Source organism: Ranitomeya variabilis, chromosome 1, assembly GCF_051348905.1.
Source record: "Ranitomeya variabilis isolate aRanVar5 chromosome 1, aRanVar5.hap1, whole genome shotgun sequence".
In the NCBI taxonomy this organism is placed as follows: domain Eukaryota; kingdom Metazoa; phylum Chordata; class Amphibia; order Anura; family Dendrobatidae; genus Ranitomeya; species Ranitomeya variabilis.
In genome coordinates this window covers 507,575,017-507,600,319 of record NC_135232.1, presented here as the reverse complement: position 1 = coordinate 507,600,319, position 25,303 = coordinate 507,575,017, and the positions used below count along the sequence as shown (strand labels likewise).

Here is a 25,303-nt window from a genome sequence, read left to right as displayed (position 1 = left end):
GAAGGAGGGGAGCGAAAAACGAAAACGCAAAAACGAAAAAGGGCCACGACTTGAAGGGGTTAATGTTAAATCCTACACGTCGATGTGGCATCTGAGAGAATTTTTCATTCTTCTTGCAAGTTTTGCATATTACGAGTGATGCAATTGTCAAAAACACTGGGGAAAAAAATTCAGGATCCAGTAACCAAATTCTCTCGAAACGAGCAACTCAATATTTTTCGAGGTTCTTAGTTTTGGGGTTTTTTTTCGACTTTCTCACAAACTCAATCCTGTTCACTTGTGTGTTGGTTGCCTTGAAATATCCAGTTCTACAGTTTTATAACGATGCACTTTATAGTTTCAACCTAATTTTATATATTTTTTTCTTTTTAATTTTCCCCCTTTTCCACAAGAAAATGTTAAACTTCTAAATTTTACGAACATTTGTTAGCGTCCACTAGCCTTCACATTCAACACAGATCGCCGATGGCAACCAGAGTGCAGCCTTCTGATGCCGGGGTAAAGTGAAAGCTGAGCTCTGATTGGTTGCTCTGGACAACTAGAACAGTGTGACACTGAGGTAGTGTCCATAACTGAAATGTGAGAGCCTTCAAGACCGTTTCTGTTTGGTGTGTGTATTTTATCCTGCACATCCACCCATTAGATCTCTTATCAGCGTGAGGTGATTACTAAGGATCTATATATATGTAATTATTTTGAAATGCCTCCCCAAAAAACAACTATCTATTGGGCAAGTCAATCTAAAAGCTAAGAGAGCATGCACACAAGGCCCCCGGATTTCTCTATTGGATGGCGCACGGTTTGAGTGCGTGGCAGAGATCTCTCCCTATAAGGTGCTATAACTTTTTTTGTTTTGTGTTTTTTTAAATATTGCTAATCTAGCCAAATCGTTTTGCATATATTTTTTCTTTACTAAATGTATGAAGAATATGGAATAGTCAGTTGTTTTTTTTTCTCGGTCTGCTAGATTCAAAGACCCTTTTAATAAATGATTGGCCTTTTGTAAATATGGTTATCTGTGCTGATAGTGGCAGAATGGCAGTCTGTAAGTGAGCCTCCTGAAGAGTACATTTGCAGCTGTTAAATGAATTTGCCAAACAGCATTTTTTACGTTTTGTGTAAATTGCATCATGTCTGCTTCTTTCCTCTTGGTACTCGGTGATCAGGGGCACCCCGCACTGTATGCACATCTTTCTAGCTGAGCTGGCCATCACAAGCGCCACTGCCCTGTGTGCTAATCACTTATAACCTGATCGCTGTCCTGACAAGCATGCCTATGAATAGCTTTCACCTCCCTATTTATAGAGGACTGACCCAGGGCATGATGGGATGGCAGGCCTGAACTGTAAACAGACTAAAGGTGTAGTGTCCTGGGTAGGATTAACCCCATCCTTCCCGAAGATTACCCGATGTAATCTCTGGGTAGTACACGGAAGTAGTTCACAATACATTTAGTCATATGGCACGTTTATTAATTCTTATGACTCAGAAACAGTTTGTTCCCTTATGTACACAAGAAGCATTGATATTTGTTCTGTTTTTTTTTCTTTTTTAAATGGATCCCTTACAAGTTGCCTAAAATTAACCCCTTAACCGCCGATACACCTTTTTACAACTGCAGTTAAGGGTTACTTATTTCTCAGCGCCACTTTAATGGCACCAGCATGAGAAAACGTAATTAATGTTATTCACTGAATAATGGCAATCACAAAACAAAAGTCCAATTTAAAATTAATTTCTATCTCCTCTATGATCTAAGATATCAGAGTAGAGAGAAATGGGGTCACCGATACCTCCACCACCTCCCAGTCCCTCGATCCATCCCCTGATTTTAAGGGCACTAAAAATAAGTTTGAAAATTGCTAAATTTTACAAAATTTTGCCAAAGTTCCTTTTTTTTTTTTTTTATCATAAACGCAAGTCATATAGAAGAAATGTTACCGCTATCATTAAGTACAATGTTGCGAACAGAGTCTCAGAATCCGTGCGATCCTTTGAAATGTACCAGAGTTACCACATAAAGTGACACTGGTCAGAATTCTAAAATGTGTCTGTCATTAAGGTCAAAATTGGCTCTATCATCAAGTGGTTAAAGGGAATCTGTGAGTAGGATCAACGCTCCTAAGCCATCCATATGTTCTTGTAGGTCATAGGAAGATAAGTTAAATGATGCCTTGATATCTACAATCTGTTTTTATTCCAGAGAAATATACTTTAGTTGTGCTATGTAAATTAGCTTTCCAGGCTATGGGGAGGACACTGATGACACACATTCTCTTAATAATTCTGAATCTGTTGGATTTTTGGTTGCAAGTTGCACATATAGCTGATTTTACTGTGACCCATCTGCGTGTGAACAGAACGGTGGTTGATCATGAACACTGCTGCTTCATTTGTTTTCGATGGGACTACTGGAGATGGCCAAGTGCTGCATTCAGCTGGTCTTCGTCACTTTCATATGAAAAAATGGAGTGTCAGTACGCATGATTGAGCACCACTCCATTCACATGGGGCTCATAGCCCAGGTCACTGGGATTGCTGGGGTCCCAGCAATTGGACCCATAATAATTAGTAATGCGCGAGTGTACTCATTGCTCGGGTGATTGTACTCATTGCTCCTGAGTACGCTCGGGTGATCTCCGAGTATTTTTTAGTGCTCGGAGATTTAGTTTTCATCACGGCAGCTGAATGATTTACAGCTACTAGCCAGGCTAAGTATATGTGGGGGTTGCCTGGTTGCTAGGGAATCCCCACATGTAATCAAGCAGGCTAGTAACTAAATCATGCAGCTGAGGTGACGAAAACTAAATTTCCAAGCAGTCATAAATACTCGGAGGTCACCCGAGCATGCTCTGGAAAACCCAAGCAATAAGTACACTCGCTCATCACTAATAATAATTGAAACGTTATCCCCTATACCATGGATAGTAGATAACTTCCAAAATTAAGAATTCTTCTTTGTGGATTTGCCTCTTTTGGTCCTTGTGGACAAAGCATTGTTTTTCGTTCAGAAAGAAATTCTTTCCTTCAGCTGTAAAAGAGCTTGTATTTTGCAGGATTAGTTGTATTCAACAGTGGCACTATTTTTGTGCCACTGTAAAGTCTGCAAATTTTTTTTAAGTTCAGCTACACTGAATAACAATGTAGTTTTCCAGTTCACCATCCTGACAGCACCATTGGAGGATGTCCTTCTTACCCTCAGTGGGACAGGAACAACAAGCGGTTAAAAGGACCCCTCCCCACTCCACCCACCAGTGTTTTTCCTGTCCCACTGTGGATAGGAAAGGCTCCGACGGTGCTGTGCAGATGGTGGGGATCGGGGGGCCCAGCCTTTCCCTTCCCTGCCGCAAGACATCTGTGGCTGATACCTGTTATGGGGGGTCCATCAGCCTCCCCAGTGCAGCGCTGCTCCTGGGGTCAGGTCCATCTCCTCCGCTCAGGGGGCTCTCGGTCCGGGCGCTTCCTGCCGGGGGGGTGAATGCGGCGGCCGCTTCCAGCAGCGACCGGTTCCAGCATGCGGCCGCAGCGTTCCCCATCAGCTCCAGGTGGCTTCCGGGTCCAGCGGCCGCGTCATTTCCGGTCGCAGCAGCAATGGCGCCGGCGGTAGCGTGGGAGAATGGCGCCGGCAGCAGCGCCGGCCTCGGGGCAGGGCAGCACGGTAAACCGCAGCGGCGGTAAGGAGGGCAGGATCAACCAGGTAAATCCTATATAAACATCTTATGGGGGTCTTTATGCCGCCGGCCATCCTGATAAAAGGAGCACTCTATATGGTAAATTGTCCTCACTATGGAGGAAACAGCCAGACCTGAGGGGACTGACCAGCTTCAGGGGCACGTGAGTAGGCTAATACTAAGCCATACCACAATGCTCACCCCTCCCCCTACTTCCCTATCTACAAGGTGTATCTATGTATTTCTATCCTAGGCAGAGCCTCCTATCCCCACATCCGAAAGGAAAAAATCAGGGAAAAATAAATGCCTGATATGTACTGCTAAATTTCTGGAAAATTGGCGGAAGCCACTATGCAAGTCGTGCACATCTAAAATTGTGGGTGATGAACAGACTGCATTATTAGCCAGTATGAGGACAATGATTCGTCAAGAGGTTCAGGCATCCATCTCAAGCTTGAATCTTCCCCAGACAAGCCAGTCGGAACCGCAAACATCACAGAAAAGGCCAAGAGAGTCTAGTCCCTCTTGCGAAGGAGAAATTTCGGAGGATTCAGACCAGGAGGAAAGAGGCGGATCATTGGGCAGAGTAAAGAGATATCTCTTCTCAGCGGCAGATACAGATGAGCTTATTCATGCAGTTCGTAACACCATGCAGTTACAGAACACGCCAGAGGAGACCTCGATTCAGGATGAAATGTTTGGCGGATTACATGCCCAGGTCACAAAGGTTTTTCCAGTCAACAATCACATCCGTTCCATGATTCTAGAAGAATGGCAGGAAGCGGAGAAGACTAGTAGTACCCAGAGGTTTCAGACTCCGTTTACCTTATAATCCAGAGGACATTAAAGTGTGGGATGAAGTTCCCAAGATTGATGTTCCGTTGGCAAAAGTGGCGAAGACGACCTCAATTCCATTTGAGGACTCCTCCGCTTTAAAGGATCCAATGGATCGCAAAGCAGATGGACTGCTCAGGAGAACTTGGGAATCCTCCGCAGCAATCATACGGGCCAATATAGCTGCAACATCGGTAGCCCGGTCAATGCATCTATGGATAGATGATTTGGAGGAACATCTCAAAGCTAAGACTTCCAGAGATGTTGTTCTCAAATCTCTACCGTTACTTAAGCTCGCAACAGGCTTTATGGCAGACGCTTCAGCAGAATCTGTATGCTTCGCCGCCAGAAGCGAGTCCTTATCCAACGCGGCCAGAAGAGCTATCTGGGTAAAGGCTTGGTCGGGGGATATCCAATCAAAAAATAAATTGTGCGGAATCCCATTCTCAGGGAATAAAGTATTTGGGCCTATTCTAGATGACCTTTTAGAAAAAGCCTCAGATAAAAAAAGAAAAAAAAAAGGGGGTTCCCTGAGGAAAATACAAAAAAGTACCAGCCCTTTCGTAGATCCCGACCTAGTCAGAAGACAGACTACAGGGGGAAAGGGAAGACTGGGAGGTGGTCTTATCCCAAGGGTGGAAAGGGTAGAGACTCCATCTTCCCAAGTGCAGGTGCAGGAAAGCCGAATAAATGACATGACATGGTGGGTGGTCGGTTACAAAAATTTCTAGGGGGTTGGCAGAAAGTATCCCAAAATCCTTGAATTCTGCAGGTAGTTGCTCAGGGGTACAAGCTAGAGTTCTCCAGCAGTCCCCCAGAAAGATTTGTTGTAACCCGACCTTGTCCGCTCTCAGACTCCTCTATGTGGACAAACATCCAGGAGTTGATAGACGCAATAATCCCAGTACCCATCTCAGAAAGAGGCAAGGGCCGCTACTCTCACTTATTTTCAATAAAAAAAAAACGTCGGGAGACTCCCGAACGATCATAAATTTTAAAACCCCTAAACAGGTGGGTCCGGTACAAAAGATTCAGGATGGAATCTATAAAGTCCACAACGCCTCTCATAGACAAGGACATGGTGATGTGCACCTTGGATCTAAGCAATGCATACTACCATGTCCCAATACACACTTCCTACCAAAAGTTTCTGAGATTTGCCCTGATGAACAAGGGAATAATGTATCACTTCCAGTTCAGATGTCTCCCCTTCGGGCTTGCTTCGGTGCCCAGAATATTCACCAAACTAATGTCAGAAGTTGTGGCCTATCTAAGGTACCAGAATGTGACCATAGTGCCATATCTGGACGACTTTCTGATAATGGCGAGATCAGAGAAACTTCTCAAAATAGACTGCAGCTTCACACTTTCCATCCTACAGGACCTGGGGTGGATTGTGAATTGGAAGAAATCTTGCCTGGTCCCAAATTCCAGAATGAAATTTTGGGGGTCATATTAGACTCCGTCAGAACATCTTTTTTTTACCAGAAGACAGACAGGAGGCCTTGATCAGGCACATACATCAATTCAGGAGGAGTACCCCCTCCATAAGAGAGGCAATGAGGATTCTGGGCTTTGACGGCATGCATACCCTGTGTGAAATGGAGCCAATTCCACTCACGGGGATTACAGAGAGGTTTTGAAATCTTGGAACAGGAAACAAGAGTTCCCTAGACAAGAAGATGATTGTGTCTCCATCAGTAAAGCGATCCCTAACCTGGTGGACCACACCGAAAAACCTAAAAGAGGGAGTTCCATGGATCCTCGATCCCTGTGTTACCGTTACCACAGACGCCAGTCAATTCGGATGAGGCGGTCATATAGAAAGGACATACTACCAGGGAGAATAGACTCCCCAGATTGCCGCAAGGTCATCAAACTTCAGGGAGATGTATGCGATCTGGAAGGTGTTATACCAGGCCCAGTCACAGGTCAGAGGCAGTGAAACAAAAGACGTGAGCACAGCTACTAGGGTGCACGGGTAGGTTCCCAAACCATATATGTGTAGATACAAAGAACCCGGCACTCAACTTAAATTAAACTGGCCCGGGCATTCACGCCGACAGCGGTGGACACCGCGTCAGGACCTGGTCGCTTTCAGCATACAGCCGTGCTATTTTCCCTTAACGGACAATTTGTTCAGTGATTACCCACGGATTTAACACACTTACTGAGTGGATTCTCAGTCACCTATAGTACGTAACTGACGAAGGCCACACTAGGCCGAAACGATTTCGTACTACAGAATAAAAAACTTCAAGTTTAAGTTGAGTGCCGGGTTCTTTGTATCTACAGGTCAGGGGCAGACACGTAAGGATACTGTCCGACAATGTCACAGCAGTGGCATTTCTAAGACACCAAGGAGGTCTGAAACATCCACCGCTGCAACACCTAGCAGACCAAATTTTCAGATGGGCGGAGAAATCTGTCAAATCCATCTCGGCAGTTCACCTGGAAGGCGCCAAGAATCAAGTAGCAGACTTCTTGAGCAGAACGTCTGTACATCCCGGAGAATGGTAACTAAACCCAGAAATATTCAGCAGTCTATGCCAGAAGTGGGGAACACCTCAGGTGGATCTTTTTGCCACCAGGTCAAATACAAAGACCAGAGCATTTTTTTCTCTCAATCCTCTAGATGGAGCCACAGCAGTAGACGCCTTGTCTCAATATTGGGGAGAAGGTCTCCTGTACGCATTTCCACCTCTTCCTCTGATACCGAAGACTCTCAGGAAGATACGAGACGAGAGAGCAACCGTTATCCTGGTGGTTCCTTTTTGGCCAAAAATGAGCTGGTTCTCTCTACTATCCAGAATGTCAACAGAGACCAATCTTATTACCGAACAGGCAGGACCTTCTACTACAGGGGCCGGTGTTCCACGAAGACCCAGACTCTTTTTTTCACCTGTCTGCTTGGATCCTGAACGGCGAACCCTAAGATCCAGAGGCCTGTCAGAAGAAGTCATTACTACACTCCAGGCAAGCAGAAAGCCGGTGACTTCAGCGATTTATAACAAAATCTGGAAGCGGTATTGTTCCTTTCTGGGAGAGGTTTCTGTGGATACTTCAAAACCTGACATTCCCAGAATTCTCGACTTCCTGCAACTCTGTTTTGAGAAGGGCCTCCGACCTAGTACTTTAAAAGTACAGATTGCAGCGCTTAGTGTCTTTTTTGATACGTCACTAGCCTCCAATCCTTGGATAGCAAGATTTTCCAGGGCCACGCAGAGAATGAGACCACTTGTGAGAAAATCCACTCCTCCTTGGGACCTAAACCTGGTCCTTAATGCCCTGTGTAAATCCCCGTACTTATTATCAGAAGATATGAGCATAGCCAATCTCTCCTTTAAAACTGCCTTTCTGATTGCCATCACGTCAGCTAAAAGATTGGGGGAGATGCAGGCTCTTTCCACTCAGGACCCATATCTTCAGATCTTTGACAACAGGATAGTCTTAAGACTTAAGGCCCCGTCTCACATAGCGAGATCGCTAGCGAGATCGCTGCTGAGTCACAAGTTTTGTGACGCAACAGCGACCTCAGTAGCGATCTCGCTATGTGTGACACGTACCAGCGATCAGGCCCCTGCTGCGAGATCGCTGGTCGTGTCGGAATGGCCTGGACCTTTTTTTGGTCGTTGAGGTCCCGCTGACATCGCTGAATCGGTGTGTGTGACACCGATCCAGCGATGTCTTCACTGGTAACCAGGGTAAACATCGGGTTACTAAGCGCAGGGCCGCGCTTAGTAACCCGATGTTTACCCTGGTTACCAGCGTAAATGTAAAAAAAACCAAACACTACATACTCACCATCTGTTGCCCGTCAGGTCCCTTGGCGTCTGCTTCCTGCTCTGACTGAGCGCCGTAAAGTGAGAGCACAGCAGTGACGTCACCGCTGCGCTCTGCTCCCACTGTACGGCGGCTCAGTCAGAGCAGGAAGCAGACGGCAAAGGGACCTGACGGGCAACAGATGGTGAGTATGTACGGTTTGTTTTTTTTGGTAACCAGGGTAAACATCGGGTTACTAAGCGCGGCCCTGCGCTTAGTAACCCGATGTTTACCCGGGTGCTGCAGGGGGACTTCGGCATCGTTGAAGACAGTTTCAACGATGCCGAAGTCGTTCCCCTGATCGTTGGTCGCTGGAGAGAGCTGTCTGTGTGACAGCTCCCCAGCGACCACACAGCGACAAAACAGCGACGCTGCAGCGATCAGCATCGTTGTCTGTATCGCTGCAGCGTCGCTGTGTGAGACGGGGCCTTTAACCCAGCCTTCCTCCCCAAGGTAGTGTCCTCAACAAATATAAATCAGGAGATAATCCTTCCCTCATTCTTCCAACACCCTAGAAACACGAAGGAAGGGGTCTACCATAACCTTGACGTTAGGGAGACTGTTCTAAAATACCTGGGGGTGACGGAAGGTTGGAGACGGGATACTAACTTGTTCATACAGTAGGGGGTCCAAATAGAGGTTGCAAGGCAGCAAAATCAACCATTGCTAGGTGGATCAAAACCATGATAAACCTAGCGTATACAGACCAAGGGAAAGATCCCCCAGATATTCTTAGAGCCCATTCAACCCGAGCTATCTCTACATCATGGGCGGAGAAGGGGGGGGGGGAGCCTCAGCTGAGCAAATTTGTAGGGCGGCGACTTGGACAAGGCTTTCTACCTTTGCTAGACACTATAAATTAGATGTCTCATCAGATCAGTTAGCTGTTGGTAGAAAAGTATTACATGCAGTAGTCCCACCCTAGTTTAACATCCTTTGGTATTTCTCCAATGGTGCTGTCAGGATGGTGAACTGGAAAACGGTAATTAGACCTACCGGTAATTGTATTTCCAGGAATCCATCCTGACAGCACTACTAGTTCCCTCCCACTGCAAGTTTATACTATTGACTAATGTAATGTAACATTGGTATATGACTGTTAATAAACTCTCTTTGCATCCATCCAGATGTGGTACTTAGAAAATCACTGGTGGGTGGAGTGGGGAGGGTCCTTTTAACCGCTTGTTGTTCCTGTCCCACTGAGGGTAAGAAGGAAGTCCTCCAATGGTGCTGTCAGGATGGATTCCTGGAAATACAATTACCGGTAGGTCTAATTACCGTTTTCATAGTTATCATTTTGAGGTACATATTAATTTTTGATCACTTTTAAGCTAAGTGCACACGTTGCAGAATTGCTGCGGAAATTTCCGCGGCAATTCCGCAACTCCTGCCGTGGGTATATCGCATGCGGAATTGGCATGCGGTTTCCCGCACTAGCGTTTTACAAGCGTAATTCGCTTAGAAAATGCTAATATTCTGAAGGCTATCTGTAGCATCACTTGGAAAACTGACAGGTTGGTCACACTTGTCAAACATACTGACCGAGAATGGCCTGTGATGTAGCTACGTCATAACAGGTCATTCTCGCAATGCATTATTGGGAACGGAAGCATCGCGAGGAGCGGGAAGACTGCCGGGGACGCCGGAAGCTGAGTATATCACGATTTTATTTTTTTTTTAATAATTTATATGGTTCCCAGGACTTGGAGGAGAGTCTCCTCTCCTCCACCCTGGGTACCAACCGCACATGATCTGCTTACTCCCTGCATGGTGGGCATAGCCCCATGCGGAAAGTAAGCGGATCAATACATTCCTATGAAAACGCAACGTGCACAAAACTTGCGGATTGCATTCTAATAATAAGATGCTTAATGTATGCGTTTTTTTCTCGGTTTTATCGCATTTTTATAGTGAAAAACCACGAAAAATCCTGAACGTGTGCACGCAGCCTAATTACTTTCTGGGAGACATAATGAACAGAAAAAATATATATCTTGTAAAAAAAAAAAAAAAAAAACGGAAGATGAGGAGCTGCAAGGCAGATGTCACTGAGGTGGTTGGCCTCAGTAATGTAAAGTCTGTACCAGTAACACTAGGTTACTGAGGATTTTTTTTTTTTTTCATTCATCTGGATTTTTGTTCTGGCATTTGGGAGCAATCAAGAGTCTGGGTGGGAAAGTTGGTTCCCATAATCCAGCCTGAGGCTTACAGGCCATAACAGCAGCTGGGTTAGCTCAGGAGAGTGAAGTTTAGGTTGGAGCTGAGCAGAGGTGGTTTTTTGGTCGTCACATTTAAAACTGCTTGAGCTGGTATTGCCTGAAATACTGAGATTGTTGAGGCTACTGCATTTATTGTCATTGTGCCTGAAGAAAGAACTGTTATTAATTTGTACTGGCGAAAAGCGGTTTTCATTTTGGAGCTGTAAAGTTTGACAACTTTCTATTCTGTTTTGATATAAAAACTGTGTACCTGTACCTATCCAGACAGCTACCAGAGATTTGAAAAAAATCTGGTAGTACAAACTTATGATGACCTTTTACACACTGGGCAGGAATGAATGTGTTGCATGGATTTGTCTCAATTATGGAATGTGCTCCTCAGACCATTAGGGGGCATAGCAACCCTGGACCCATAAAACGTTCACACTCATCTATGCTGCTCCAATATATGCTGTATATAACGATTTTCTTCACTTCCGATACTGATGATACTGCCTCACATCACTTGGCTTGTTTACTGCACTATTCTATGTCCTGTTTATAAATGACTCTTCAAATTGTGTTTTACTGAGCCTAATGAAGAGACCTGAATAGTCTTGAAAGCTTGCTATTTACCATCTTTTCAATTAGCTATTAAAAGGTATCAACCACTGAGGACTCTTAATATTTTTCTACCAGAGAGCGGAAACCTTACAATTGGTGTTTGAATGCGGGCACTGTTTATTACGGTTTAACTCCTTAGTGTCCGGGCCAAAAAAACTGAACAGTGTTACTTTGTGGCAATAACTCTGGAACGCTTCAACGGATCCCAGTGACTTTGAGGTTGTTTAATCGTGTGGCACATTATAATTTATGATAATGATAAATTTAGGTAGATATGTTTTGTTTATTAATAAAAAATCAGATATTTGACAAATATAAAAAAATTCAATTTTCACGCTTTGAATCATTATCGCTTTAATGTAGATAGTCCCACCATAGAAAAACATTAATAAATAACATTTCCTACATGTCTGCTTTACATCCGCACCATTTATAAAATGTTATTTTATTTTGTTAGTATAACAGGAGGTTTACAACTATAGCAGTAATTTTTCATTTTTTTTTTAGGAAATTTACAATTTTTTTTTTTTTTTTTTTAAGGGACCAATCCAGGTTTGAAGTGACTTTGGTGTCCTATATATCGGAAAACCCAGAAAAAATGATACCATTTTAAAAACCGCATCCCCCAACATATTGAACTGTTAGGTAGTTTATTAACCCTTCAGGTCATTTTCAGGAATTGATACAGTCAGATGACAGTAATGAAAAAGTGTATTTTTACCACCTCTGTCACTAATTTCTGAACAGGTCACTGTAGCCGGCAGACTGTAAGGCCTCTATTTGGCCATGAATTACCATGGCAAACATCAGGACCACACAATCATGATCTCATGGTGCTTATGGGGATAAAGAAGCCCCCACACTGTTAGGCTTCTTTCACATTTCCATCTTTCTGCTACCTTCTCAATACGTAGATCTTTGAAAATGCAGGATCCTGCAAAAAATTTGCAGGATCCTGCATTTTTCCATAGACTTGTATTGCCGACGGATCGCGACGTATGGCCACATGTTGCGTCCGTCGTGCACTGGATGCGTCGGGTTTTGGCGGCCCATCGTCACAGAAAAACGTTCAAGGGAACTTTTTTCTGTATGTCGCATCCAGTGTTTCAGACTGCGCATACCCAGCAGGAAATATCGCGCTCACGATCTTTCCTTACCCTGCAGTCTGACGGAAATATGAAAGCGCACACTTCCGTCGGTACGTCACGCCGACGCTTCGTGACGGCCCCGTACCGACGGAAATGTGAAAGAAGCCTTAACCATTTGTATGATGTAGCCACTATTGACAGCAGCATCTAAGGCGTTAAACAGATATGGACGGTGCCAGTACTGATCGTGGCTGATACAGCAAATTATCAGCTAGTGTACAGCTGACAGCTGCTGTATTGCGGTCATTAAAGGGAACCTGTCACCCCGTTTTTTCCGTATGAGATAAAAATACCGATAAATAGGGCCTGAGCTGTGCGTTACAATAGTGTATTTTGTGTACCCGGATTCCCCACCTATGCTGCCGAAATACCTTACCAAAGTTGCCGTTTTCGCCTGTCAATCAGGCTGGTCTGGTCAAATGGGCGTGGTGACATCGCTGTTTCTTCCCCCAGATCTTGCTTATTTTTCCGCTGGTGGCGTAGTGGTTTGCGCATGCCCAACTGTTGAATCCACTGCACAGGTGAGGAAAGAGCACGATCTGCGCTATTCCCCTGGTTATCAGTGGGGGCGGCAATCTTCCTGAGGCCGCGCGTGCGCAGATGGAGCGCTCTGCTGCCCGGGGCTTCAGGAAAACGGCCGCGGGATGCCGCGCGTGCGCAGATGTAGATCGCGGCGGCCATTTTCCTGAAGCAGAGTTCGCATCGCGAGGGGGCTGGAGCAAGTAGTGAGCAGTGGCAAGTATCATGTGGTGCCATGTTCCCCCTAATTGAGGGTGTATGGTAGGTCAGCTCAACTGAGACAATTTAAGCCTGGGGATCAGGTACTAGTGTACCCACAGTGGAGAGCAAGTTCTTTGCCAAGTGGTAGGGGAAAAGGTGGGAGAGGGCAACTATAAAATACACCAACCAGGGAAAAGGAAGCACTTCCTGATATATCATGGCAACCTACTAAAACCCTGGAAGGATAGGAACCAGGTCAAAACACAGAACTTGTTGGCCCAGTTAGAAGCCAACATTGCAGGTGCCAAAGTGGCAGAAACAATACGGCTGAAAATTGCTACATCAGAATAGGGGCGGCTTTTCGAAGTTGCAAGGTCTCCCTCATGGCATCAGGCACGAGATATGCACTGAGCCTCATGCTCTATCAGATTCCAGAGGCCCACCAGGAGGTAACCTCAGAGAAGGCATTACAGAGCTGGCCACACCCCAACGATCAGAGCATTCCTGGGATTTGTAGGATATTACTGGCAGTTTGTCCCTAATTTTGCCATAATTGCAGCACCTGTAACCAATCTCCTAAAGGGTACAGAATCAGTAATGGTTAAGTGGTCTCGAGGCTAAGAGGGCATGTCAACTGGCCTTCTGTAATCAACCAGTGTTGGCAGCGCGTTGAATTTCTCCAAAACCTGTTCGTAGACTAGACACATCAGATATATGTCTAGCAGCTATGCCTCATAAAATCAGTGGGGTGTATAAACCCGGTAACTGACGTGGACATGCGGATGCTATATCAAGGGTACACTGCCTATGGGTTGACTCTGCCCTGCATCAATGATTGGCATCGGTAATGTAAAGTCTGTACCAGTAACACTAGGTTACCGAGAGCGTTTTAATTAGACATGATTTTGGGTGTGGGATTTAAGACCAACCATTTCCATAATCCAGTTTGGATTAACGGCAGCTAGGTTAGCAGAGTGGAGTTTCGACTGAAACTGAGCAGAGATGTTTGGGGAGCGTGTTTAACCCCTTAATGACCGCCGATATGCTTTGAAATGACTGTTAAGGGGCCTTATGCCCTCATTGCGGTTTTAAAATGTCGATCGGGCAGAACAGTATAGCACCCCCCTGCGTCAGAAACTTTCCAGGGTTTCCGTTACCGGGAGTAGCTGAGACCCTGAAGAACACAATAGGAACCGCTTTTCAATGAATGACGGCGATCACGTAAAGTGTGCCTGCAATTTAAAAAATAAAAAATTTCTCTCTTCTGACATGCGGGGAGATGCTATGGTGCCTGAGATCTCAGAAGGTGTCTGCATCGGTGAATGGAGTCATTTTTTCCCAATTATATCCCTGCGGTGGGCTTCTGGAAAATCAGCTGCCGGAGGCTGCGCATGTGCAGATTGCAATCTCGTCTCCTGAAATCTCAATCTGCGCATGCGTGCCATTTTCCGGAAACCCACCACAGATACGGCATTGGGAAATGGACTGCATGCACTGACACCACCTGAGATCCCAGTCACCGCAGCTTCGCCCTGCTCCTGCCTGGCCTGAAGCAACCACCCTACCTCATTTGCCTCCTGCTCCACCGCAGCCATCCCCCCAGGTAAGCTACCGTCTAAAAGGAAATAAAAGATGCACCAGCATTTTATTCTTTAAAGAAAATAATTTTTTTCCACCTCAAATTTTGGTGTGCGTCTTTTAAAATCCGCAAAATACGGTATAGCCCTGTACACTTTAAAATTCATCCGGTTGCTTCTGCATTCAGTCACATCATCAATAAACTCTAGTGACCCAGTGCCATTGGAAGCCATGTATGCCCATGCACTCACGCTGCTTCCACTATGTTTTACAGAATGTGCTGTGCTAAGCCTTCTCCATGCTTTCAAACTTCTAAAGATGACTTTCCAAAAAAACAGGCTGCAGATTTCTACACTGACTGTATCTATTAAATCAGTATAGTAGTGTTTTTATGCACATACTTTTTTAGTTTAACATTGATGAGCCTGGTGACAGGTTTTCTTTAAAGCTTAAAACTTGAAGTTGGCCACTACTTAGACAACTTCTTGTCATACCTCACGCTTGGCCCCGATAAAATAATAAAGCCTATACTCCTCTTCCGTGTCGGCGCCATTGGCACTCGCTCTCCCCAGGGCTCTCGTGCTGTTGACATGTGACCCTAGCGCCCAGTCGGCACTGGCGTCACTGTCCCGGCCTCCTTTTAAATTGAACATGAAGAGTAAGTGAGAGCAGCTGCAGCCCGGACTTCCTCTTGTTTGATTTGTCCGAAGGCAGGAAAAGTGAGACCGACGCTGATTGGGCACAGGGATTATGTCTTGCAGCAACCACACGATGGCCCCAGGACCACAAGTGCGGATACTGCTGGAACTGTGCTAGCAAGTGAGGTGAGTATAGGGTTTTTTTTAATTTATTTATTTTATCTGGGCCAAATGTTTTTAGCACAAAGAGGTTGTTGAAGTAGTGGGCAACCACTTTTAAGTTTATCTTCCTTGTATGCTCCAAAGAATCCATAGCCTTTTGGAGATGGTTCGGTCTTTCAGTATTGGAGAGCAATGTGTATTTTGGGGAATCATCCCCCTTGTTTGAGTGGCGGCAGCGTGTTGTGTACCTGGGGTGTGATTGCAGCTCAATTTTCAGCCTATAATGGATGATGAGTGGAAGACTGAGTTGAGAGAAACTCCTTCAAGTCGTACCCACGTCACGTGCTGAGAAGTATGTGTATATGACCCTGTGCATGCCCAAAATACTAGGGGTGATCTGAGACGCCTCTAGTGACAAATGGATCCATGACAAACAGATCAAACCACAGTTTCTGAATAGATTTTTGTTTGGGGTTTTTTTTTTTTACTGATTCGTTTAGAAATGTAATCTTTTTGTTTTCATTTTGCATCATTTTTTGTAACAGATCCATTTATTTTATATAATTTTTTTTACTTAATATATAAAAACCCTGGAACTGATACGAGCAGATGACAACTAGACATGAAAACAGAGCCTAGCTGATGTATGACCAAACCAAATTTCAACTTTGTACGGAATCTAAGTGAGCTTTGTAGATCTGGTGCCAAAATGACCTTAAGGTGTCCAAATCCTTTGAGTTGTCATTTAGTCACAAACACTTTGATTTGCACTCTCTGGTGCATCAGACTCCGCTCATCAAATGTGTTTGCTCCTCATGGCAATCAGAGAACTCTGCCTTCTTTTTTTTTTTTTTTTTTTTAATAAAGGGAACCTGTTACCAGGTTTGGCTGATAAGAGATACAGCCATCACCTTTCAGGGCTGATAATACATCATTCTATATAATGCTGTAGATAAGCCCCCGATCCTGTAAGAGAAAAAAAACCCTTTTTATACTCACCTGTGGGGCGGTCCGGTCCGATGTGTGTCACTCTTCTTGGTCAGTTGTCTCCCTTCTTCCTGCGATGCTGCCCTCCTGCTTGCTTCGTGTGGATGACGTGTCTCTACTGCACAGCACTCCTGTGCATACGTACTTCTGTCCTGTTGAGGGAAGAGCAAAGTACTGCAGTGCGCAGGTGCCAGTAAAGGTCAGAGACCCTGCGCACTGCAGTACTTTGCTCTGCCCTCAACAGGACAGAAGTACGTATGCACAGGAGCGCGGTGCCGAGGAGACTGGACCATGAAGGACGCGTCAACCACACAAAGCAAGAAGGAGGACTGGGATCATAAGATGGGAAGCGCTGGGCCAAGACCAGCAACGCCCATCGGACCGGACCGCCCCCCAGGTGAGTATAATAAGTTATTTTTCTTCTCTTACAGGTTGGGTTGGGGGCAGGCATTATAGAATGCTGTATATCACCCCCAAAAGGTGATGGCTGTATCTCTTATCAGCCAAACCTGGTGACTGTGGAGAAAGTCTGGTGTAAGTTGCTAGTCACTAATCTTGCGACTGTTAATAAATCTGTACAGTCGCATGATTAAAATCCCAGCTCAAAAGATATTCTACAGTTAGAGGATGTTCAATTAACAAAAATGCTGTTTAAGCAATAGAGACTAGAAAACTAAAGTGTAACCGTACTTTCAAGTATCTTCAGAGTAAGCTGAAAAGTATACAGTGCCTACAAGTAGTATTCAACCCCCTGCAGATTTAGCAGGTTTAATAAGATGCAAATAAGTTAGAGCCTTCAAACAAGAGCAGGATTTATTAACAGATGCATAAATCTTACAAACCAAAAAGTTTTGTTGCTCAGTTAAATTTTTATAAATTTTAAACATAAAAGTGTGGGTCAATTATTCTTCAACCCCTAGGTTTAATATTTTGTGGAATAACCTTTGTTTGCAATTACAGCTAATAATCGTCTTTTATAAGACCTGATCAGGCCGGCACAGGTCTCTGGAGTTATCTTGGCCCACTCCTCCATGCAGATCTTCTCCAAGTTATCTAGGTTCTTTGGGTGTCTCATGTGGACTTTAATCTTGAGCACCTTCCACAAGTTTTCAATTGGGTTAAGGTCAGGAGACTGACTAGGCCACTGCAACACCTTGATTTTTTGCCTCTTGAACCAGGCCTTGGTTTTCTTGGCTGTGTGCTTTGGGTCGTTGTCTTGTTGGAAGATGAAATGATGACCCATCTTAAGATCCTTGATGGAGGAGCGGAGGTTCTTGGCCAAAATCTCCAGGTAGGCCGTGCTATCCATCTTCCCATGGATGCGGACCAGATGGCCAGGCCCCTTGGCTGAGAAACAGCCCCACAGCATGATGCTGCCACCACCATGCTTGACTGTAGGGATGGTATTCTTGGGGTCGTATGCAGTGCCATCCAGTCTCCAAACGTCACGTGTGTGGTTGGCACCAAAGATCTCGATCTTGGTCTCATCAGACCAGAGAACCTTGAACCAGTCAGTCTCAGAGTCCTCCAAGTGATCATGAGCAAACTGTAGACGAGCCTTGACATGACGCTTTGAAAGTAAAGGTACCTTACGGGCTCGTCTTGAACGGAGACCATTGCGGTGGAGTACGTTACTTATGGTATTGACTGAAACCAATGCCATGAGATCTTCCCGGAGCTCCTTCCTTGTTGTCCTTGGGTTAGCCTTGACTCTTCGGACAAGCCTGGCCTCGGCACGGGAGGAAACTTTCAAAGGCTGTCCAGGCCGTGGAAGGCTAACAGTAGTTCCATAAGCCTTCCACTTCCGGATGATGCTCCCAACAGTGGAGACAGGTAGGCCCAACTCCTTGGAAAGGGTTTTGTACCTCTTGCCAGCCTTGTGACCCTCCACGATCTTGTCTCTGATGGCCTTGGAATGCTCCTTTGTCTTTCCCATGTTGACCATGTATGAGTGCTGTTCACAAGTTTGGGGAGGGTCTTAAATAGTCAGAAAAGGCTGGAAAAAGAGATAATTAATCCAAACATGTGAAGCTCATTGTTCTTTGTGCCTGAACTACTTCTTAATACTTTAGGGGAACCAAACAGAATTCTGGTGGGTTGAGGGGTTGAATAATAAATGACCCTCTGAAAAAACTTTTCCCAATTTTAAAAGAAAATAAACAAAGAAATAACATTCTTTTTTGCTGCAGTGCATTTCACACTTCCAGACTGATCTACAGTCCAAATGTCACAATGCCAAGTTAATTCCAAATGTGTAAACCTGCTAAATCTGCAGGGGGTTGAATACTACTTGTAGGCACTGTATTTGCCTGCTGCATGCTCACTTAATTTGCAATTGACTTTGAGCTCGTGGGAAGACCCAAGTTGCTATGATCCCATACACAACACACAGGGATTTCTGCTCTTCATTCCCTTTTTTAGCACACAGAGAAGCAACAGGGTCATGGAGGAAATACCATAATACCGCACTACTGAGTTTTCTTGATGTGAATCAAACTATGAAGTGAGGTAAAAGACTTATAGAAAGATCATGCAGAGTTTTCTATCTCCTTCTGCCTGTTTCCTCTCCTTGCTCCTCACTCCTGCCCTCTACTCCATAGAGTACAATGGGCTCTGTCACATGATTCAACAGTGAGTTGGCAGGCGTAGTTGAGCTGGGATTTTTTTGAATAAATGATGACCTCAAGGGGAGAGTTTTTCTTAGATTAAGATATTTCTTCTATTCACATGCGCTATTGGTTTATGCATAGTTTGTTAAAACTACAATTCCATTTTAAATGGATCCTGTGAACTCCAATAAAAAAAACACTACTTGCAGATACAGTAGTAATCTGCAGGTAAATGGCATTTAAATAATCTATGGCAGGCTTAATGACAGTGGCTACAGTCAGAAAATAGTTATATCCTCCCTACGGCCTAGGTTACCATCCAGCACTACAGTTTGGCACTCCACTTGCATGGTCTTTGCTATGGAGCAAGAGCTGCTTGGTTGCATGTGGGTACAGTGCAGGCTGCCAATGTGCTGGGAAGTGATTTTAATCCACTGTCCTGTCCCGAAAACTAGAAGGGAGTGACTGCAGGGAGAATATAACTTCAATTTACTCACTGCTCCAGAAAGCCTACCTGCAGATTACTCCAGGAGCGTGTCTTCAGGCGGATCTGCATTATTACCCTGTGAACACCACCTCCTTAGTAAAGGCCAGAAGTACTAAATAAAAAGGCCCATGTATGTAGGAACCTGTGGCATATTTCAAAAGCAATTAAAATAAGACAGAATACTCAGCAGCAGGAATAAATTGGGACCAAAATCTTGCCTCTTTGGTCTGCTCACAGGACCCCTTTAAAGAGATTGTCTACTATTATTATTATTATTATTATTATTATTTATTGTTATAGCGCCATTTATTCCATGGTGCTTTATATGTGAGGAGGGGTATACATAATAAAAACAAGTACAATAATCTTAAACCATACAAGTCATAACTGGTACAGGAGGAGAGAGGACCCTGCCCGCGAGGGCTCACAATCTACAAGGGATGGGTGAGGATACAGTAGGTGAGGGTAGAGCTGGTCATGCAGCGGTTTGGTCGATCGGTGGTTACTGCAGGTTGTAGGCTTGTCGGAAGAGGTGGGTCTTCAGGCTCTTTTTGAAGATTTCGATGGTAGGCGAGAGTCTGATATGTTGGGGTAGAGGGTTCCAGAGTAGGGGTGATACGCAAGAGAAATCTTGTATGCAATTGTGGGAAGAGGAGATAAGAGGGGAGTAGAGAAGGAGATCTTGTGAGGATCGGAGGTTGCATGTAGGTAAGTACCGGGAGACTAGGTCACAGATGTATGGAGGAGACAGGTTGTGGTGGCTTTGTATGTCATGGTTAGGGTTTTGTAGTGGAGTCTCTGGGCAATGGGGAGCCAGTGAAGGGATTGACAGAGGGGAGAGGCAGGGGAATAGCGGGGGGACAGGTGGATTAGTCGGGCAGCAGAGTTTAGAATAGATTGGAGGGGTGCGAGAGTGTTCGAGGGGGAGGCCACAGAGCAGGAGGTTGCAGTAGTCAAGGCGAGAGATGATGAGGGCATGGACTAAGGTTTTGCAGATTCTTGGTTGAGGAATGAACAGATTTGTGAAATATTTTTGAGTTGAAGTCGGCAGGAAGTGGAAAGGGCTTGGATATGTGGTTTGAAGGAGAGATCAGCGTCAAGGATTACCCCGAGGCAGCGAGCTTGTGGGACTGGGGTGAGTGGGCAGCCATATACTGTAATGGATAGGTTCGTTGGGGGGTCGCGTGAGATGGGGGAAAGATGATGAATTCTGTTTTGTCCATGTTAAGTTTCAGAAATCTAGCGGAGAAGAAGGATGAAATAGTGGACAGACATTGAGGGATTCTGGTTAGTAGGGAGGTGATATCTGGTCCAGAGATGTAGATCTGTGTGTCATCAGCATAGAGGTGATACCGAAAGCCATGAGATTCTATGAGCTGTCCCAGGCCAAAGATGTACTACCCTAACTGTTACTGTGTTTGTCATCTCACAGATCATCCCAATATGTAGTAGGTGTAATAATATTAGAAAATACCTCCAATTAGAAATGTAGTATAGTTCTTCTGATTGGCGAGGTTTTTCCTCATGTGCAGGACTTTGCAGGACCTTTAGGTATCCATGGTTGTGACCGTTGTTATAGTGACAGTTAGCTAGTTGCTAGTGGTCATAACCATGTATACCTAAGGTCCTGCAATGCCTGCACATGAGTAAAGACATCACGAATCAGAATTACTATACTACATTTCTAATTGGAGGCATTTGCTAATATTATTACACCTACTATATATTGGGATATGATCCTGGAGATGGGAATACCCCTTTTAAGGATAATGCCCTGTAGATCTCCATAAACACTTCTGCCAGTTTTCATGGCTTATGCCTTTCTGCTTCAGTTTTTGTCCCCTGGCATCAGCTGTGCTGTCACAGCCATCACATCTCTTCAAAATCCTGTACCATTCTTTATTACCGTACATTTCCCATCATTCCGTATGCTAGGCCGCACGTTAGCTGTGAGCAAACCCGCAGTTACTCAAACTCCTCCCCCTGCTTCATGGCACGATCTTCTGTCTTGGACTGTTGTTACAGAGAATACATGTAATACACAAAGCACCAGAACACCAGCCGTGGCAATAAAGATTATCGCCTCCTCCCCCCACACTGACTGATGGATGGGTAATGTATCCCCCTGCCTCATACATACTGACACAAGGGAGAGCTGTGTCTGCAGCAGTATGCACAGGAGCAGTGCTCACTCCTCAGTCTCCAGAGCCCAGGACTTGGGCGACTTTGATATGACATCACAGGAAGTCGGAGGATTCCAGCATGGGTTACACAGAGGTTTGGGAAAGCAAAGCATTTAGTAAAGGGCTTATGTTTGGCATTTTGTTTGCATGAAAGGGACTTGTAGAGTAGTGGCCTACCTCTTTAAGCATTCTCACAATTGGGTGGTGTTTTTAAAGCATTAAATGTACATTCCAATGGTGCCCTTGCTGCTTCCTGCGTAACTCCCTGTGCCAGAGTATGTAGCGGTGCGCAGTCTGTAGCCCTGCCCCTGGCCTCAGTGTCCCATGGGAAAGTCAGTCTTCACTGAATACAGATTCTACCTCCAAACTTATTCAGAATTTTGATGACTGATTAGTTTTGACAGAGAAAAAAGCAATTTCCCTGATAATATGCAATTTTGTAATAACTTTTAATTTCTTTTACTATTTATTTATGAAATAGAAATCAAAACGACAAATGCTCTGTAAACATTTTTACAATTTAATGTGTTCATTTTTTTTTAATTTTTTTTTAACTGTTGAATAGATACCACTGTTGAATAGATACCTCTAGTGACAGGACCAATTTTTTTAAAGTTTGACCAGTGTCACTTTATGTAATAATAACTCTGGAGTGCTTCAACATATCTCATTGATTTTGAGATTGTTTTTTCGTGACTCAACATATTTTATGTTAATGGTAAATTTTGTTTGATATGTTGCGTTGATTAATAAAAATATCAGAAATTTGACATTTAATAAATAGCAATTTTCAAACTTTGATTATCCCTTTTAATTCTGATAAATATGCCACAGAAAAACATTAATAAATAACATTTCCTTCATATCTGCTTTACATCAGCGCCATTTGTAAAATGTTTTGGTTTTTTTTGTTAGAATTTTAGAAGGTTTAAAAATGTAGCTGTAATTTTTCATTTTTTTCAAGGAAATTTACAAAACCTATTTTTGTAGGGACCTGTTCAGTTTTTAAAGTACTTTCTGGGTGCTACGTATTGGAAACCCCCACATGTGATACCATTTTAAAAACGGAACCCCTCAACATATTCAAAATTGCTTTCAGGTGGTTTATTAACCCTTTAGGTGCTTTTCAGGAATTAATGCAAAGTGGTATAACAGGAATGAAAAAGTGTAATTTTATCACCTAAATTTTGATAACTTCTGAACATACCTATATAGCCACAGTCTCTAAGGCTGTTTCCACGGGGCGTAATCTCTGCGCTTTGGACGCAGCGGAAAACCCACTCAGCCCAAAGCGCCGCCCCCTGTTGTATGCTCGGAGATTCCAGATGTGTTCATTGAACACATCCAGAATCGCCTCATCGTATTCATAGACTGTGTTATTTATCTTGTGGAGACGGAGCGTCTCCACAAGATAAATAGACATGCTGCGTCTGGGAATACAACTTGTATCATTGCTGTGACTAGATTTGCAGTTTTTGTTGACAGGATTGTGTGTAGTAATGGAAATGACTCTGACAGAAGGTCCTAAAAACATCAGTTACTTGCACAAGTGACAGTCCAAAGGTCTGCATTTCCTAATCTGCTCTGCTTGGAACAGATATTGATAACTTCAGAATTGTGTGGCTGTGCAATGCAGAGAATGCTGTACTAGGCCTCATTCATATAACCGTGTTGCTCATGCATGTTGCATCGGTATCTTTTCCACTGATACATGTACATAATATATGGTGCTATTCATATGTCCATGTGCAGCACACGGATGGCATCAGAATGGCGCCTGTGTGCTGTACATATTTAACATTGCAAAACATAGGAGAAATGGTAATTTTTTTCTCTTTATCCATGTATGAAAAACACGACGACGTAATAATGGTCACAGATGCAAAACACTGATGGCACGGGTACCATTTATTTCACATACTTGTTTAAACACAGATTTGTGAATGAGGCCTTTGCAGGAAATGAGTAATCTGAAAATAACCTATTGTTACAATCAGGCTTTTATGTTAACCCTACATAGGGAGTACGTATATTGTCCCATGTTGGGTGCTGGTGTATTATGCAGGCTCTTGGGAATATTTTTTTTCTAGCATTTTGAATTTTCATAATTGGAAAATGAAATTAATACAGAAGTCAGTGTATCAGTAATCTGTATGGAGTGCATCATATGGCACACTTTGCTATCGGACGGTCCCATTTATAAATCCAAAACAGAGTGCTACACGCAGCTGTTTCCTGCAGTCTCATCATTGAGAATGAGTGGTGCGGAAATGCATGCGCTTATCTGCCATGACATTTTCATAGGCCCTTTCTCGGGGTGGTTTGGTCCCAGCTGTCAAACCACCAGCGACCTGGAATTTATACCCTATCGATAGTGGGTAATTCCTAATTTTGCGAAATGACTGTTAATTGAAAAATAAAATTTCAATTCATGATCATAGACATATAGATATCTGTATTTCAATTTAAGAATAAAATAAAGATGTATTTTGCAATTGATATTACCTCCTGGGAATCGTAGTTTCCAATTGGCTGTAATTACTAATAAAAGCAACAGATCTATAGTAATTTAGCTTCTAGTAGGGAAAGGAACTCTTTACACGTCTGCTGTGAAAGGTGTGCTCAATAGCGACAGCACCAACATTTTGAATTGGTGCTGCATCTTTCACATGTATGCATTTTGTGTATCTGAAGCAGGTCAGATGTCATGACTAGTGATGGGCGAACCCGAACAGTAAAGTTTTGGGGTCCTTACCTAACACGTACTCTTCGGGCAAGGACCCCGAACACTGACTTCTCATGGAAGTCATTGTTACTGTTTGGGTTCGGCACCCTGAGCATCTGGTGTTTCCCTCACTGTCATCCGCATGACAACGTGAGAAACACCAGTGGCTCTGATCGGCAGTAAGATTATTATTGTGGCGGTGGCAAGTGGGGTTAATATTTGTGGAGCTGATGTCACCTTTGATGACAAGCCCACAGGTTAGTAGTGGAACCGCATTTATAAGATGCTATCCAATTACTAACCCCATCATTTTTTAAATAAACACACAACCAGAATAAAGTCATTTACTTAAAATAAATGATTCAGACTCCCTTTGATTTGAAATAAACAAATTTATATTTGCCTAACTACTAACCTGTGGGCTTGATGTCAGCTGTCAATTCAAAGCTGGCATCAACCCCACAAATATGAACCCTACTTGCCACAAGGAAAGTGGGAAGATCTGGGCAAAGCCCCAGAATTGACACATCCACTTCCATCAGCGGTACCTGCTCTTGCTGTTATTAGCGGCAGCAGGCATAGGCTGATGGGAGTAGTACTATCTCATCAGCCGACGCCTCTGTGACCGGAGGTAAACGTTTTACCACCGGGCACAGCTGCTGGCTCACGCTGTCATTTGTCAGCGTGGGAACCGCAGCACTCTGACCACCGGTAATCTTGCTGCCAATCTGAATCAGTGTTTGCCTGGCAAGCTGATATTTGAGCCCCCCATTCATCCGAATGGGGTCCAGGTACTGTTCTGGTACACTAACCAAAACATTTTTTTAAATGTTCTGTTGAACCAGCTGCACCCTCTGTGACCGGAGGTAAACGTTTTACCACCGGGCACAGCTGCTGGCTCACGCTGTCATTTGTCA

At 44.2% G+C, this 25,303-nt stretch overlaps 1 protein-coding gene across 3 annotated transcripts in view; it reads left to right on the top strand.

Moving 5' to 3' along the window:
• MED26 (mediator complex subunit 26) overlaps positions 1-25,303 on the top strand; it is an 80,908-nt gene that overhangs the window by 38,558 nt on the left and 17,047 nt on the right. Inside the window, exon 1 of one of the 3 annotated variants that reach the window (XM_077252797.1) lies at positions 602-661. The exons of 1 other annotated variant lie outside the window; for it this stretch is intronic. The gene's annotated coding sequence lies outside the window, so the exon portion shown is untranslated. Of the gene's footprint in view, positions 1-601; positions 662-814; positions 834-25,303 lie in introns of those variants that run through there. One more of the 3 variants, XM_077252805.1, reaches the window with a different exon arrangement.